Source organism: Myotis daubentonii, chromosome 15 (genome assembly GCF_963259705.1).
Source record: "Myotis daubentonii chromosome 15, mMyoDau2.1, whole genome shotgun sequence".
Classification (NCBI taxonomy): Eukaryota; Metazoa; Chordata; class Mammalia; order Chiroptera; family Vespertilionidae; genus Myotis; species Myotis daubentonii.
The window spans coordinates 52,544,456-52,561,631 of NC_081854.1; the positions used below are offsets into that span (position 1 = coordinate 52,544,456).

Below are 17,176 nucleotides of genomic sequence, written 5' to 3' on the forward strand. Positions count from 1 at the left end.
CCCATTTCCCCTGGGTCTTACCTGGCTGTAAAAAGCTTCTCTTTGAAATTCGCAATAAAAGAGGCTGTGAATTTCACAGTAAAAGATGACACACAAAAAATGTGTTTCGTTGGGGTTAGTTTAATAGCTCCCAGGGCCCTGGTGCTGGGGGTGTCAGAACCCCCAGGTGACCTGTCCCAGCTCTGCCCCTATGCTCTGCCCTCTGCAGGCCTCAACCCCCTGAGGCTTGGCTTCGACCCTGGGCTGCGACCAGGGATGGAAAATAATTTCAGCTGGAGTGTGACTGAGGGGAGGGGTGCAGTTGTGAAGATCTCACCCCGAACCACTTCCTCCCTGTTCTGGGGGGTGTTAAATACACCGAGTCCCCTTACAGTAACTTGTATGATTTCCCCCCCACCCCCGGGCCCTTATGCCATCCCAGCCCCACCCCCACCCCACCCACCAGCTACACTATCAGTGTTGGGGAGAAGAGGGAGGAGGGAAGGGGGAATGGAGGAAAAAAGCGAAAGAGGGGGAGAGGGGAAGGGAAGGGGGAAGGGAGGGTAATGGAGGGGTGTAAGGAAGAGAAGGGAGAGGAGAAAGAAGGGAGGGGAGGGGTGAAGAAGGGAAAGGAAAGAGGGGGTGGGAAGTGGTTTGGGGAAAGAGAGGGGAGCAGGACCCAGAGTGAGAGGGAGGAGGGAGGAGGGGAGAGGGAGGAGGTTGCAGGAAGAATCCTACCTGGACTCCTCCCGGGAATCAAGTGGACTGTAAATACGGAAAGAGCTTGGAGTGAGCCAAGGGCTCACCTCGTTGGCAGGCACAGCCGCTGGGGTGCTGGGCCAGCTTCTCGTCCAAGAGGCCAGAGGAGACGCAGCCCCTGCCCCTCACCCTCATGGAGCTTCAAACAAAGGGGGTAGCATGGGAAGCCAGGCTGCGAGCCGCCAGCCCGCCAGCCAGCGCGGGAGAAGGGGCGCAGGTGACAGCAGCCCCTGGCAACCGTTCCCTGGCAACCGTTGGCAGCTTCAGCAACTACGTCACTGCCCGGCTCCGACCCAACATGGCGCGGGCCCCCTAACTTGTCTCTTACCCCAACTCACTCAGACGCTGGCCAGGCCAGGCTGGGAGCCGGCGGGAGGAAGGGCAGGGTTTAAGAAAGCAGGTTATGGAGAACACTTGCCTAAGTTTGTCAACATTCACTTCAAACCCAAATCTTTTTAGAACCCAGTGGGGCGCTAACCCTGTGACCAAGAATGCCTCCTGTCAGCTGCATTTGGCTGTGGAAGCTCCAGTCTGTGGCCTTGACCTCAACCCAGGCTGGACACTTCTCTAAACCTCACCATGGGCTGCCATAGTGTACAATGTGTACCATCCTTTTCCGGAAGCTTCTTACGGAGCCACTTCCTCCAGGAAGCCTTCCCAGATTGCCACAGCCCAGCAGGAACCTTCCTTCTGAGAGACCTCTGGGGCTAGGGATTCTCCTTGCTTTTTTCCCCCTGAGCTCCCTGGGAGCCAAGAGGGGGTCAGACCCTCCTCTCTGTGTCCCAGAGTAAATACCAGTCCTGGGAGGAAGGAGAACAGAGGCCACGCTTCTGAAACTCCATCTGTGTGGCAGGCACTACACTGAGCACGTTGGAGGTCCATTTCCACCACTCGGCAAAAGTCAGCCCTGCCGAACCCATCTTACAGATGGGGAAACAGAGGCTCAGGGAGTGCTCTGACTCGCTCAAGGCCACCTAGCCAGTAAGAGAGGGGTATGGAATTCAAGCCATGATCTCCCCGGAGACACGAAGACATGAAGACCCAATGTCCATCTGAGGCTTGACTAATCCAGGGACGTGCCAACTTTATTTGATCACCTTTGTGACAGGGAGCTCACTTCCTCCCCAGAGGGCACATCCCTTTGACCTCTAGAAAGTCCCACTGAGTCAAAAGGAAAAGAAAATCAGAGCCACGGGGTGGCCCGCTTGTGCCAGACGGGGCACAGAAGAGAACGGGGGCTGTCTCCACCGAGGCCTTGGGCGCCAGACCAACAGCTGGCTCAGGAGACAGGGAGGGGTACTCAGGGGGCTAAGGGCCCCGATTTCAGCCAAGCACCTCCAACCACCCTCCCAGCGCCAGCGGGAAAACCCCTTGGCCATTGAGCCCCAAGGGAACGGAGGGGATGGGGATGATTTCTGGCAGAGGTCATGGGAAAGGCAGCAGGGGCTTGGGGCCATGAGGCCGGAGCGGCCACACACACCCCTCCCCTGTACCTTGCCCCCCCACCCCCACCCCATGGCCCAGAGCCAGGAGGCCTGCCTGGGTCAGGAGGCAGCTATTGTCTTGCTGCTGGCCCAGAGCTGGGACCCATTCACGCACTATTTTTGGCCCCGGGAGGAAGCGGAAAAGAAAGCAAAGAAAGGAGCTGCTGTTCTCGGTAGAACCTTGTCCTGGAAAAGATTCCAGGGCCTGCTGGGCCGGGAGGCAGTCGCCGTGGGCTCCAGAGCCCCTGTGCTTAAAGGGGCTGGAGGGGCTGCGGCTCAGGGGAGCCAGGGAGGGCACACATGGGCACCCCTGGCCTTTTTTTTTTTTTTTAATATATTTTATTGATTTTTTACAGAGAGGAAGGGAGAGAGATAGAGAGAGTTAGAAACATCGATGAGAGAGAAACATCGATCAGCCGCCTCCTGCACATCTCCTATTGGGGATGTGCCCGCAACCCAGGTACGTGCCCTTGACTGGAATTGAACCTGGGACCTTTCAGTCCGCAGGCCGACGCTCTATCCACTGAGCCAAACCGGTTTCGGCCACCCCTGGCCTTTTACACACACTTCTGCTCGTGAACCGCAGCAACACAGAGAAACCGAGGCACAGCATCGAGGTCCCACCCCCAGTCACTAGGCTCTTGTAATAACAAAAATACCTCAATAGCCAGGCTGGCATGGCTCAGGGGTTGAGCGTCGATCTATGAACCAGGAGCTCACGGTTCAATTCCCTGTCAGGGCACATGCCCAGGTTGGGGGCTCGACCCCCAGTGTGGGGTGTGCAGGAGGCAGCCGATCCATGATTCTCTCCCATCACTGATGTTTCTATCTCTCTCTGTCTCTCCCTTCCTCTCTCTGAAATCAGTAAAAAAAATAAATAAATAAATAAAAATTAAATAATAAAAAATAAAAGTACTTACAGTAGCTCCTAGCTCCTTGCTGCCCAGAGCCACGTCTCTGCCAAAGAGATGAACGATCCTCGCTTAACAACCACAACACGGCCGACCAGGGCGGAGGTGGGGGCCAAAATAGGAGGCTCTCGTTTCAGAAGTCACAGAACCGGCTCAGGGCAGCAAGACTGCCAACGTAACAAGCTAGAGACCCAATCTACTCCCTCCTCCATGTGCCACCCACCCTCTGGGCATTCGCCAGCTCCAGCATGCCAACCTTCCTATCCTCGGGGAGGCGGGCATGCAGGACCAAGAGGCCCACGAATAGGGGCCGGTCCCCTCCCCCTATGGTCCCATGCTGCCTGGACAGCAGTGACTGCAGCTGCCCCTCTGGCTCCCCAAACAGGTTGGGGAGCAAAGGCGGGGCTCCCAGGCATGCTGGCACCAGCAGCAGGGTCTCCAGAGGGAGCAATGCCACCCCTGCCCCTGGTCCTGGCCATGGGGGCTGCACCTGGGCCCAGCTCCCCCTCCCCAGTCCAGGCACCAGGACCTGGGCGTGCTCTGCTCCCAGCCGGAAGCTGGAGAGCAGACACTGCCCGTTGGTTTGGGATGTGCTCGCAGGTGGCAGAGCCCAGGCGGGTGCGGCAGGCGCGGTCACGGGGGACAAAGGATAAGTACAGCTTTGAGAAAACCACAAGAGGATTCCTTCCGGCCCCGCCCACTGCCACCGCTCTCCAAGGCAAGGTCACGTGCAGGTGGGTGGAGGGGGGAGTCCCTCGAGGTTAGAGACGCCCCTGCCCAGGTGCAGGCCCCTTGGATAGGGAGAGCGAGGGGCCGCATCAGCTCCCTGACGGTTTAGGAGGTGGGTGGCCCACCTTTCCCACACCTCCCTCACACCCTCCAGCCTCACTGCGGTCCACGCCCCTGAGGCCCTGACTCCCTCTGGGCTTCCCATCCAGCTCTCTGAGCCATGAGCAGGCTGGTAGGAGCCCCGGGAGCTGGCATCAGGGGCACTCATGGGGAAGTCCGGCACGGTGACAGGCAAGGCCACGGAGGGTTTCGCCACCCACCCACAAACACTGGCCGATGCAGCGAGAGTGGCCGGGGCACTGCCAGGGACGTAATCCCCGGGACGAATGTGGGAGTGGGTGCCTTTCCCTGAGGGCCATGAAGAGTCCCGCATGTGCCCAAGTTCCCTCTACAACTTCCCTGCCACATGTAACACCTGCAGGGATGAGAGAGCATCACGGAACTCACTGCCTCGATGGAGAATTCCACGGGTGGTGTCGTGGGGAGAAGGTCCAGGCTGGGGGGCAGGAGACCCGGGTTTAGGCCCCCGGACCCTCCGACTGGCCCAGGGACCCGGAACCTGCTTCCCCATCTGTGTCAGGAGGGTAAAAATTTAAATCTCTGAGGCCTAACAGCACCGGGGACTGAATGAGTGTCTTTGTTGGTCATGGAGGCGGATGCCCCAGGCGGAGGGGGCTGGGTCATGAGTTGCCCCAGGGGTCTGACACAGGCCCTGATGGTGACACAGCCAGAGAAGCAGCGGGCAGAGGGCGCGGGGCCAGGAGTGACTCACTGCCCCAGCCGGCCCCTGGGGTTCACCCCGTGCATTTGTCACCCACAAGGCAGGTGGGTCTGGGCAGTTGTCCCCCGACACAGGGTCAGAGACACAAGACGCAGCCACACCCTGAGGGCCAGACTTGGCCAGGGAGCCAGAGGGGTCAGCCACCCAGCGCAGCTCCCGGGGGCCACGGGAACTCAGCCCAGCGGACACAGCCCCAGGAAACCGGCCCCACTTGAACTCACGCCTCCCCTGCAGGCCAGGACAGTGGCCAAGCCGGTCAGGCCTTGGGGCTCAGGCAGCAGGAGAGAGTCCCAGTGCTGGCCAACAGCCTGGAGCCATAAGGCCGATCGAGACCTCAATGGGTGAGAGCACTCAGGGCCACGGGTTCCTGGTGCCTTTCCAGTGACGGCATGGAATGACAGGCCATGGCTCCCCGGTGCACTCACCGCTGCTCCTAACAGAGAGCTGGGCTGGCCCGGGCGGTGGCAGTGACAGCGTCGCTGTGGTGTGCCAGGCACCATCCTCAGCACCCAGGACTTTATGGCTCACGAAACCCTCTCACGGTGCCCTTACCATCCTCATTTCAAAGAGGAGGAAAACGAGGCACAGAGAGGCGAGGACACCTGTCCAAGTTCACACAGCGGATGGAGCTGGGACAGAACCAAGCCGCACCAAGCTCGCCCCGCCTGGTGCAGCCTCTCCCAGGGAACAGCTGAGCTGGGCGACGGAGGAGCCGAGGTCTGGGACGTGGGGGAAGGCTCTTCTGCCCGGAGTCCCTACAGCATGTGGCTGTCACAGCTAATCCTAGTGGAGTTCAGGTCTCTCCACCCCCATTGCACAGCCTGAGGGATTTTAAGGCACTTGCTCAAGGTCACTTTTCATATATATATATATACACACACACACACACACACATATACACATATATACACATATACATATGTATGTATTATTGATTTCAGAGAGGAAAGGAGAGGGAGAGAGAGAGAGAAACATCAATGATGAGAGAGAATCATTGATCAGCTGCCTCCTGCACGCCCCACACTGGGATCAAGCTCGCAACCCGGGCTTGTGCCCTGACCAGGAATCGAACTGTGACCTCCTGGTTCATAGATCAACACTCAACCACTAAGCCAGGCCAGCCAGGCTCAAGGTCACTTTTCAAGGGTTTGAACTTAGTTCTAACTCAACCACCCCCAGCTTCAAAGACAAAGCCTTCAGCTGAGTAAGTCCTCTCTGTGCTGTGATTTATCGTCCAAATTCCAGCAACAACCCTGCCCGGGGCGGCCCTGTGTGCAGGTAAGGACAGGGAGGCCCAGGAGGCTGGGAGGGTGGGCAGCGGTCCGCGAGCCCCGTTTACCCCCGGGGGCCGAGAGCGGTAAGGCCAGCGCTTCCCAGGGAGGACAGGAGGGGAGGGACGGAGAGAAGGCCGAGGCGGCTGGCCTCCCACTGCTGCTCGCTCGGAGGTCGGCTAAGTGGCCCTGAGCCTGGGGAGCCGCTTGGAGCCATTAGCTGCCGAACTGCAGCCTTTCAGGGACTGGAGCTGGGCTGGCTTCCGGGCAGTGAGGCCCCCACCCCAGGGCCGGCTCCCTCTAATGCAGAGGCCGCCCCGCTCTGCCGGCTCCTCCGGGGCTCGGCTTTGATCTCTGCCGGGAGCTGCCAAACTCACCACAAACCCTCTGAGCCGTGTCAGCCCAGGAACATGTGCCCACCCACAGGCCTCCCCACCAAAGCTCAAGTCAGGCTCGGGGGCCAAGGGGGGCTTCCTGAAGCCCAGGTGGCCCCAGCTCTCCTGGGTGGGAGGCCAGGGAAAGTCCCTGAGCTATTATAAGATTCCCGGGCCTCCGTGCGCCCACCTGCCCATGGGGAGACCGTGGTGAGGCCAGCATCCATGCGGGCCACAGCAAGCCCATCGTCCTCACAACAGCTCCCAGGCAGATACTTTCCAGGTGAGGAAACGGAGGCAGGCGCCCAAGTGCACACACCCAGAGAGGAACACAGCCAGGCTCTCCCCAACAAGCGGCCTTGCTCTCCCTGTGGGTCCTGGAGGATGTGGGCAGCAGCAGGGATGGGGTTCGAGACAAGGGCACCCAGCACAGACCTGGCCTGGCCCAGGAGCCCCCTCCCCCCCGAGGGGCCAGGAGAGCTCAGTGGACAAGAGCCCAGACTCTAGAGCCACCAACACGAGGGGTCACCCACAGGTGAGCCTCCTGTGCCTCAGTGTCCTCGTCTCTAGGTGGCTCCGCACCAACACCTGCTGCGTAGGAAGGAAGGTGCGTGCGGAGCACTGAGCCCTGGCGACCAGGCTCTGAGGGCCGGAGGGATGCCGGGGCAGGCTGGGACCGAGCAGGGGTCAGAAACTATGTGCCACGCTCCTCCCCGACCCGGGGTCCCTCTGCCCAGCTGCCCAGGCCTGACCCCAGAATCCAAAGAGCTCCCCAGAACTTCAGGAGCTCCCGATGGGGCACGAGACGGATGGGGGAGGGCAGCACTGCAGAGGCAGAGCCAGCCAGAACCCGCCCCACCCACCCCACCCACCCTGTGTGAGAGGCCCCTTTGTGCCAACCCTGCTCCCCTCCCCTCCGCCCCTGCCATCTGCCTGTCCCCAGGGGTCCCGGCCCCCCAGCTGCCAGGTTTGCTCACGTGATGCCCCCATCTGCTGTGAGTCAGAAGGAGGGGTCCGCAGAGCCCCTCGTTGGCGCTGGGGGTGCAGAGCCTGCTAAGCTCTGGGGGAGGGGGGTGGTATTGGATTTGGGGCTCTATTGTCACCTTCCCCTCACGCCCCCACCCGCTCTGCCCCTGACTCTTCGCCCGTGCCATGTGGGAGCCCACCCACACCCCTGAAATGGGCACAGCTCCCACCACCCACACACTGTCCCCCAAGCACGCACCGTGGCCCCACACCACACACCCTGCCCTCCCCGTTCTGCTGGGCCGCAGCTGGCCCTGTGTGCAGAGCTGCGCAAGTCCCCGCACCATCCCCTCCCCCGCAGGGCAGAGCAGAGCTGCCCACCTGGCGCCCAGCCACCAGGACATGCCCCGTGCCAGGTCTCCAGTGCCACCGCCTGCCCCATTCCCCCAGGTCCTCACTATTTCCACACCTTTCCCCATGCAGTTTCCTCTGCCAGGAATCCCCCCCCTACACACACACACACACACACACACACACACACACGCACTTAAACCCTCTCTCCCTCCTTACCAGTCCCCAAGCCCAGCCCAGCGTCCTCCCTCCGCTGTCCTCCACTGAGCCCCAGGCTCCCAGGCAGCAGCTCCCTCCGCCCCCTCCAGCTTATCTCACTACTCAGCCTCAGAGCCCAACTGTCCTGTTCATTCGTGTCCCTGACAAGATGTGGGTGTCCCAGCCAGGCGACTGGCCCCTGCCCCGTGGCCCAGGGCAGCGAGAGTGCAGGCTGCCTGGCTGGGCCTCTCCCCCACAGACCCTGCCTGGGGGGTGTCCCTCATGACCTGACACCTCGGAGCCTCGGAGCCACGGGTGCAGGGCAGCTATTGTCACCTCATACGCCCATTTAGCAGCTGCAGGAACTGAGCTCCAGAGAGATATCTCAGAGTCCCTGTGGCTAACGAGGTCAGGTCTGGCCCCAGGAGCCAGTCCCACCTCTGCCGGCCTCAGTTCTGCAATCCAACTCAGCAGCCAGCAGCGGCTCTCACAGACGGACGGATGGCACTTCCCACTCAGGCTCCACCTCAAGGAACCAACCCTCTGCCCTCAGGGTCCCCACAGGCCCCTGGGGCTGGCCCATGACTGTAAGACACCTATTCATCCCGTTCACTGCCATGTCCCCCACCCCTAGCAGAGTACCTGGCACACAGTAGGTGCTCAACAAATGTTTGTATGTGTAACTCCCTTGGCCCTCTGGAGCACAGAGACTATTGCTCCCTACCCGGCTCCCCCAGGCCAGGGCTGCTCCAGGCAGGGAGGGGAAGTGGGAGCAGAGGGCGGGGCGGGGGCGGGGGGCGGGGCGGGGGCAAGAGGGGCCCTGCCTGGGGTCATGGCCCCCCCATGCCCCCTCCTGTGGGGCCCTGGGAGACCCCAGCTCAGCACCACAGGAAGGAGGCTGGTGGGGAGGCGGGAGGACAGGAACCAGCGGCTTCCCCAGATGGAACAGGGTTGTGCTGGTGGGTGGGAGGGTGGGTGGGAAGGCCCTATCTGTGCCCCGCAGGCGGGAGCCGGGGGTCTGGTGGTTTAACTGGCAGTGCGCTTCCCAGCCCTCAGCCTCTGCTTCCTCATCTATCTGCCCAGTTCCCACGCCAAGACCACCTCCTCCCGAGGATGCCCGTGAGGACGAGCTCACTTGGGGGCCGGACCCAGCCCAGGCAGCCGCAGGTGACACTGCCCTGAGTGAGGGCCGGGTGCCCAGCCCCCCGCAGCCTCTCCCCGAGCCTAGACCCTGGCTCGCTCTCCTTAGGGAACCGCCAATAAGCCACCTGCCCGCTCAGAGCCCGGCTCCCCCTCTGTGCCACCGGGGCAGGAGTAACTCATCTCACCGCCCAGGGAGCGGACCCAGCCTCCCGTGCCCAGTGAATATGCCACTCTGAGCCTCAGTTTCCCCAGCTAACACAGGACTGACTAGTGGTTCTGAGAGGCTTCATCCCCTCAGGCCCCGTCCCCTTCCCAGGCGTCTCCCTGTCCATCTACCCCCAACTCTAGAGACCCCCCTACAGCGATGCTCCTCTAGGCTCCCACCCAGATACCAAGACCTCCCAAGTCCCCATCCACCCCCTCCCTCCTCCCTCCTTGATCTGGTACCTGGTGCCAGGCCGGGGGTCCGGGTAGGGTCAGGCAGCTGACTAGCCTTTCAAGATTCACCTCCGAGGCTTAACCTGCCCGCGTCCTGCTGCGGAGGGAGCTGCTGCGTGTGTGGTGGCTCCCGGCCCCTCCTTGCAGGGCAGGGTGGGCAGGCAGCCAGTGTGGAGGAGGAGGAGCCTGGGGAAGTGCTGGGTGTTTGGTGGGGGGATGCCCCCTCCAGATGACTCCTCCCTCCTCCCTCCTCCCTCCTCCCTAGCTGGGCTAGGGATGACGGACCATTAGTGAGTCATGGATTTCTCAGAGGGAGGCTGAGAAGGGGGCAGGGCTGGGAGCTGAGGCAGGGACCCTAGGGGATGCCTGTGACTCAGCACTGGGCAAGGGGGCACCGCAGCCTCACCCCTCGTTCGGGCAGACAGGTGCCCGGTTTCAGGGACAGACACCAGCCAGGGATAGCGCTGCCTCCTCACCCTCCATCCGCTGCTTCCCAGGGCTGTTCTCCCCAAAGTGCCCAGAGGCCAGGGTTGCTAGGGCAACGGGCACTTTGATGCTGCCCGCGCCCCCCCCATCCCCCACCCCCGCCAGGCCCAGGCCACAACTGCCCCTTCCTGAAGGAGTGTCCAGCCTCCTTGGCAGCCGACAGGAGCCGGCAATGACCAATGACCAGCAGAGCGGAAGGCACGGGGTTGGGGGGGGGGGGGATCAAGCGCCTGGCACGCAGCCAGCCAGTCCATGCACGACTGGCCACCTGACCTTGAGTCTCCCTGAGCCTCAGTCCTCCCAGCACAGGGACCCAGCGCAGTGCTCGCCAGGCACACACAGTGCCAACATCCCAGACGCAGGTTCTGGGCTCTGAGACGCCGGGGGCTTCTGGAGATGGCACCCCTTAGTCCATCTGCGAGGCCAGAGAGGACACTGAGGCCGAGTAGAACACTGGTCCTGGTGGTTCCAAGGCTCAGCCAGGGATCTGGGGATGGGCCGGTGCCCCGCCCCCTTGCTGGTCACTGCTGGCAGCTCGCTGGCTGCTGAGGTCCTGGGAGGCCTCGGATGGCGGTGGCCACCCCAAGGGGTGGGGCTCCCTGCAGTCCCTCGTCCCACCGCGTGGGTCAGTGATTGCCAAGTCACAGGTGCCGTGAGGACTTCGCATTATGGGGGTAAATAGCCACAACAGTGACACTAATGATGATTACACTTACTGACCATTTACTACCTTCCAGACTTTTCCCTCCCGCGCTGCCATCGCGAGCACAGCGGTGAGGGGCGAGTGTCGCTCAGACCAGTGCCTGGTACCCGATAATCCTCAAGGCATAGCTGCTGTGAACGTGGTGATGAGGCAGGGAGAGCGCAGGACCAGAAATGGAGCTCAGAGAAGGGAATGAAGTTGCCTAAGCCACGCCGCTGGAAGTGCTGAAGTTAGGACGGCCGCCCAGCAGTCTGGCTCCTGCTCACTCCCAAGTGCAGCCTCCCCAGATCTGGGCACATGGGGTGCTCAGGCCGCCTGCTGCAGTGTGAATGGGACTTTCTCTGGGGGGCGGGGGTTGCTGCCAGGAGGAAGCACGGCCATCAAGCTGCCTGTGGGGGGTACAGCGAGGCCCCACCCAGAGCTTCCAGGAGACAGCTGTGCTCTCCTGGGCAGGTATCAGCCCTGCTGTCCAGACTGTGGCTGATGCCCTGGTAGCAGGCGCAGGCGCAGTGGGCACTCGGCCTGTCCTCCCTCCCAGGGCTGCAGTGGGCACGCCCTCATTATCAGGGCCAGAGCCCCCAGTGTGGGCCGGGAACCGAGAGCAAAAGCAAGTTATCCAGGAAGAGATGGGGAGTCCCTTACATGCCGTGTCCCCAAGCAAGTCACCCCCTCTAAGCCTCTGCTTCCCCCAGGTCTGTCCTTCAGGGCTGAGCCACGGGCTAGGTGGGGCACCATCAGCTGTTCCCTGCGATCCAGCCAGCAGGGCAGCAAGGACCCAACCACACCCCCAGAGGGTGCTGGCCAGCTGGGCACAGGTGGAGAGCAGGAGGTGCCGCTCTCTGGGTGCCCAAGCCAGGGCCACAGAGACCTGGAGCCAGCTGCCACCTAGGAAAGGCCTGCGAGGCAGCCTGGCCAGGGCAGGAGTTGGCTTGCCAAGCTCTGGCTGCCCTTTCACCATCGGGCTTCTCGGAGACCTACTATGTGCAGGGCGAAGGTGGGGAGCAGGCCCCAGCTCCAAGGATGACTCACATTGGGGTGACACCAGTCAGTTATGGGCACCATGGAACTCCCAGAAGGCTCTGGGAGTCAAAGGACAGAATCCACATAAATGATCATTAATCACAACGCTGCCCATCACTAGTCCTACTAAGCGGTTCACGTAGGAGGGTGCTGTGTAGGGCTCACTGTGTAAGGCACCGCTTGACCTGGGCCATCCTAATTTCACCCTCCCAGCTCCGTGGCCGGGGTCCCACTGGTGTGTTAGAAACCAGGTGACGCAGCCCAGGCCGCACAGCTGGCGTGTGCCCGGGAGCACCCACTAGGTGCCAGGTCCTTCTAGGTTCTTCATATGTATCCCAACAGTCACTGTCCCCACTTCACAGAAGCGGGACAGGCACAGAGAGGGTGTGGCCTTTCAGGGATGGAGCCAGGGTTTGAACCAAGCCAGTTGGCCCCAGAGCCCCAGCTGGGTCTTGAAGGAGGGGTTTTGGTAAACAGAGACCAGCTGGAAGGGCATTCCAGGTGGAGGGAACAGCATCGGCAGAGGTGGAGAGGGGACTGGGACACGGAGCCCGTCTTGGAAGGAGGTGGGATCTGGTTAGGGGAGTAGGGGCAGATTCTGGGAGATGTTGGAAGCGTGGAGTTTGCTCTGAATGGGGTTTCATCCAAGGCACTGGGAAACCAGGGAAGGTCTTTGGTCGGGAGGGGTGTGATCAGCACGTAAACGTGGCCCGCAGACCCTCAACGTGGCCTGAGAACTTGTTGGAAACTCCGGCTCCCGGGTGAGCCCCAGGCCTGCTGAGTGAGAGTGTGTATTTGAACCAGGTGTGCAGGGGACCCGGCATGGGGTAGAGCAGGAGGTGCCCTGGTCTGGACACCAGCGACGGTGGGCTGGGATGGTGGAGGGTCCAGCCGGCCGCTGGAGAATATGGAAGCAGAGGGAGGCGCTGGGGTCCAGAAAACCAGAGCAGGGCGAGGACCCCACCTCCCACACGCAGGTGAGAGGAAACGATGCCAGAAACCGCCCTGAATAATGGGGGGCTCAATATGGGGCGCAGAGAAGAGGCTGCCCTTGGGCTCAGTGGAATGGGGGTGCGCCTGTGACATGTGGGGGAGCCTCTCAACAGGCAGCTGGATACACATTGCTGGGGCTCAGGGTGAAGGGCTGGGGTCCCCAGGACCTGAGAAGGTCGTGAGCATTACTGGAGGAGGGGACAGTGGCCAGAGACAGGGTGGGGAGTGCAGAAAGGCCTTCATTTGATTTTATTGAGCATCTACTATGTGCCGGGTGTGGCACTCAATGGTTTACAAGGCCACTCTGCTCACAAGATATATACATAATATATCTTAGAGAGAAATGGAGAGGGAGAGAGATAGAAATACAATGAGAGAGAATCATGGATCGGCTGCCTCCTGTACACCCCACACTGGGGATCGAGCCTGCAACCCGGGCATACGGCCTGACCGGGACTCAAACCGCCACCTCCTGGTTCTTAGGTCAACACCCAACCACTGAGCCACGCCAGCCAGGCAGAAAGGCCTTCGTTTTAAAGGACGGAGGAGAGGGGGCCGCGCTGCCGCTGAGAGGATAGAAGCCCAAACTCTGGACTCAGGCCAAGTGGCTTCCACTCCCAGCTCTGCCAGCTGGTGACTCAACTGCAGACCGTAGCAGCGCCACCAGGAATAGTAAACAAGGCCACGTCCGTAAATCTGATAAATCTCGCGGCCCAGGCACGAGTGAGCACCTGATGTGTCTGTGAGGGTTTCACAGTTCAGAGCATGTGTGGGCCCCAGGCCAGGGTGAGAAAACAGATCCACGGTGCCCGCTGTGCCCGAGGCTTGGGCAAGTGGAGGACTCCCCTCCTCTGTCTCTGAGCCTCCGTTCAGGGCGGTGTGAGCCAGCCTGGCAGACAGTGCGGAGCTGTGCCCCCTGTGGGAGGGTCACAGCCAACCACTGCCTGCTGGGAGGTGAGTTTTTATTGGACAAGAGCAGCTCAAGTCCACGTTCTCTCCTTGCGAGCAGAGTGGCCTTGTAAGCCATTGAGTGCCATGCCCGGCACATAGTAGATGCTCAACAAATACTGAGCCAATGGCATGATGATTATCATAATGTCAACGCAAAAGCCCCCAAGCCCAGCACTCCAAGCTTACAAGCCCTTTCACGTCAGGATCTCTTCTACAAAACAGTCACCATCGGTCCCATTTCACAGACGTGGAAACTGAGGCCCAGAGAGAGAACCTTCCCAAGGCTTCACAGCATATCATCAGCAGAGTCAGCATTTGAACACAGACCACTGGCTTTTCAACCAGTGCTCCCAGCCACCTTCCCATTCGTTCATTCCCGTGGGAAAGATTCCCGGCCACAGGCGTGGGGGCAGCCACAGCCCCACAATAACGCCATCTCCCATCACACCCGCCCCAGGGCCCAGGGGGATGGCATTGCCCATGTGACTCAGCCACAGTCACAAAGGGAGCTGTGTGCCCTGTGCCCGGGGCCTGCCTCCCCCACCCTCCGCTCATCCCCCAACTGGAAAAGAAGCAGGGAGCCTGATGAATCCAAGATGTGGGGGGAGCGGGGGGGGGGGGAAGCGTTGGCCATTAAAATGGGGCAAGTCTAACAGAGAGTCAAGCCCGGGCTTGGGGTGCAAGAAGTTCGTGCAGCTCCGATGATGGAACGCAAGGCCCAGGTCCAAGCCTGTTTTCTGATTCCTTATTTGGAGCTCCGAGGGCAGGCGCACCCTCATTGGCTCCCGCTGGGGTGGGGCCCAGGCAGGGACCCCGCCCATATTACCTGGTTCAGATTTCAAAAGCACTGGGGCTTGGGAGAGCCAGTCACTCCCGGCCCGGCCGCTGGGCTCCTCTGTCCACACCTGTCTCCAGCTCTGACCTCTCTCCCCGCTCCCTGCAGGTTCAGACCCAGTGCCCTTGTGTCCCTGTTGAGCACTGACTGTGTGGAAGGCACATGGCTTGGTATTTCCTTCCCACACCTTGTCAAGGAAGCCTCGCTCCACCCGCTGAGGCTCAGAGAGGGACGGGGGCCGGTCCCAGGTCACACAGGATTTGAGCCAGGATCTGACTTTAAGTCAGTTTCTTCCCCCTTCCTGGTTCCAGTGGCATCTTTTTAAATTTTCTTCCTAAATGTGTTTTTTATCGATTTCAGAGAGAGGAAGGGTGAGGGAGAGAGGGAGAGAAACATCAATGATGAGAGAGCATCACAGATCGGCTGCCTCCTACATGCCCCCCTCTGGGGATAGAGCCTGCAACCCGGGCATGTGCCCTGACCAGGAATCGAACTGTGAGCTGCTGGTTCATAGGTCAACGCTCAACCACTGAGCCACAGTGATCCCCTGTAGCTGGGCTCCAGTGGCATCTTGACCACTTGCCAACAAGAAGTGACCTTGGGCCCAGCCCACACAGCCCGGCACACAGACATCTCACCCGCCACAGTCACCCAGTTCCTGTCCAGCTGGAGAGGGCACCACAGAACACAGGTGCTTAGAGAGAGTTCAGGCTGGCTGGGCCTCCCAGCGCCACCCCTGCTGACCTTCCCAGGAGGCGGGCACGCCTGGGTGCCCGGCTGCCCGAGATAGAAGGTAGACAGGGCGGCCACCCCCTCTTCCTAGGCATGACGGAATGTCTGACCTCAGCCCAGCTCCCACATGCACTTGGCAAGAGGGTTGGATCCAGCCAGAACAGGCCTGAAGGTCACTGTGGCCACACTCCTGCCTCCCAGCCTTCCGGATCCCTGAGACCAGGGCCAGGATGGACCCGCCAAAGATGGGGCCACAAGCCCTCTCCCCATTCCCGTGCCCGTCAGCCTGGGCCACTCCTGCCGTGGGAACTGGTGCAGGGTCGCACATCCAGAGGCCTGGGTCCCTCAGGTGAGCCCTGGCCACCTGTCATGTCAGGAGATCGGAGCTGAGTGGGGCAGGGCTGGTCTTCCCAAGGGGCCCCAGGGCACCCTGCTCAGGCCTGAGGGAGGCCCGTGACTGGGGGGCTCCAAACTGCCCCTCCCCCTACCTAGACTCCTCCTGGCATTTCCCCAAAGCCCTTAAAATGGTGCAGACTGCAAACAGGTATCAAACTGTCCAGATCTGAACTGTCCCCGCAGGTGTAAGCGGAGGCACGGGCATTGCCACTATCCTGGGATTTCTTTTATTTTTTTATATATATTTTTATTGATTTCAGAGATGAAGGGAGAGGAAGAGAGAGAGAGAAACATCGATGATGAGAGAGAATCATGGATCGGCTGCCTCCTGCACGCCCCTCACTGGGAATCGAGCCTGCAACCCAGGCATGTGCCTGACTGGGAATCGAACCGTGACCTCCTGGTTCATAAGTCAATGTTCAACCACTGAGCCGCCCTAGCCGGGCCTGGGGTTTCTTTAAAATGCACACCCCCCAGTGCAAGAAGCGGAAGAGGCTTCTAACTCCTCCAGAGGAGCCTCCCTCCCGGCCAGGAGGTCCCAGACCGGCCATGCCAGCTGCTACCGGTGCCACCACGCTTGTGCCCTGTCGGCAGCTTCCTGGCCCTGGCCTGTGAGGTTTGGGGGGGCGGCTGCTCAGATGCCCGAGCCTTGGTCCAGGTGTCTTTGGTAGGGAGTGGGGCATTGTCACTCCCACACTGAGGCGGCAAGTGAGGCCCAGGGGGGTTATCCACTGCCCTCTGCGTGCAGAGATGGCAGCCTTTGCATCATCTTGAGGTGACAATGTGCCATCTCACTTGACTGCCATGGGGTCGGCAGGGCCCAGGATCTTGACTTTGACCTCCCGCCGTGCCCCACCCCTCCTGCCACACACACACACACACACACACACCCCAAGTGGTGCCCAGCAAAGCTCTGTGCTAAGGTGTGGCTGCAGGGGATCATGTGGGGGATCATAAAGAGGCTGCCTCAGTTTCCTCCCATGAAAACCAGGGCTGCCACCACTCCTTTGTTGGTGAATGAGAGTTGGAGTTGGGTGGACTTTGGGGAAACCCCCAGAGCGCCCAGCCTCGCCCTGAGAGACAGCCCCCCCCCCACCCCCATGCCACCGGGAGCACCACCTTCTGCGTGTGCCTCTGCGTGGGCAGCCAGGGAGCCCCGGGGGTTCCCCGCTGAGTGCCGGGGCGCAGCTGGCTCCGGAGGCATAATGGAGGAAGGCTGACAGCAGGGTGGCCTCATTAACAGCAGAAACGTGGGGGCCCATATTGCTGCCCATACACCCCAGGGAGCCACACTGCGGGGGCAGAGCGGGCTGGGCGCCAGGCCGCTGACTCCAGCACCGCCCTCTGTCTGGCTGCGGTGGGCCAGGAGGCGGGGTAGCGGGGCGGGGGCGGGGGCGGGGGGGAGGTGGGACACTGCTCCATCTCTGTGTTCAGACACTGCCCCTGCCCACCTCTCTCGTGGTAGATGAGGAAGCCGCCCAGAAAGGCAAGGCCTGGCCCAGGGTCCCGCAGCCGCACGGGCCTTCGCCTCCAGGGGGGCTCCCCGTCCTGGTGCGTCCTCGGGAGTCTCATTGCAGCGGCCTGGCCAGCCGGAAAGCAATTTGCCTTCCCCCTCC

General features: G+C 61.3%; 1 protein-coding gene across 4 annotated transcripts in view; it reads right to left on the reverse strand.

Moving 5' to 3' along the window:
- The window catches only part of ADGRG1 (adhesion G protein-coupled receptor G1), a 35,936-nt gene that overhangs the window by 18,067 nt on the left and 693 nt on the right, over positions 1–17,176 (reverse strand). For 3 of the 4 annotated variants that reach the window (XR_009448909.1, XM_059667947.1, XM_059667944.1), the window contains exon 1: positions 9,454–9,609. The exons of the other annotated variant lie outside the window; for it this stretch is intronic. The gene's annotated coding sequence lies outside the window, so the exon portion shown is untranslated. Of the gene's footprint in view, positions 1–9,453; positions 9,610–17,176 lie in introns of those variants that run through there. 4 annotated transcript variants of the gene reach the window in all.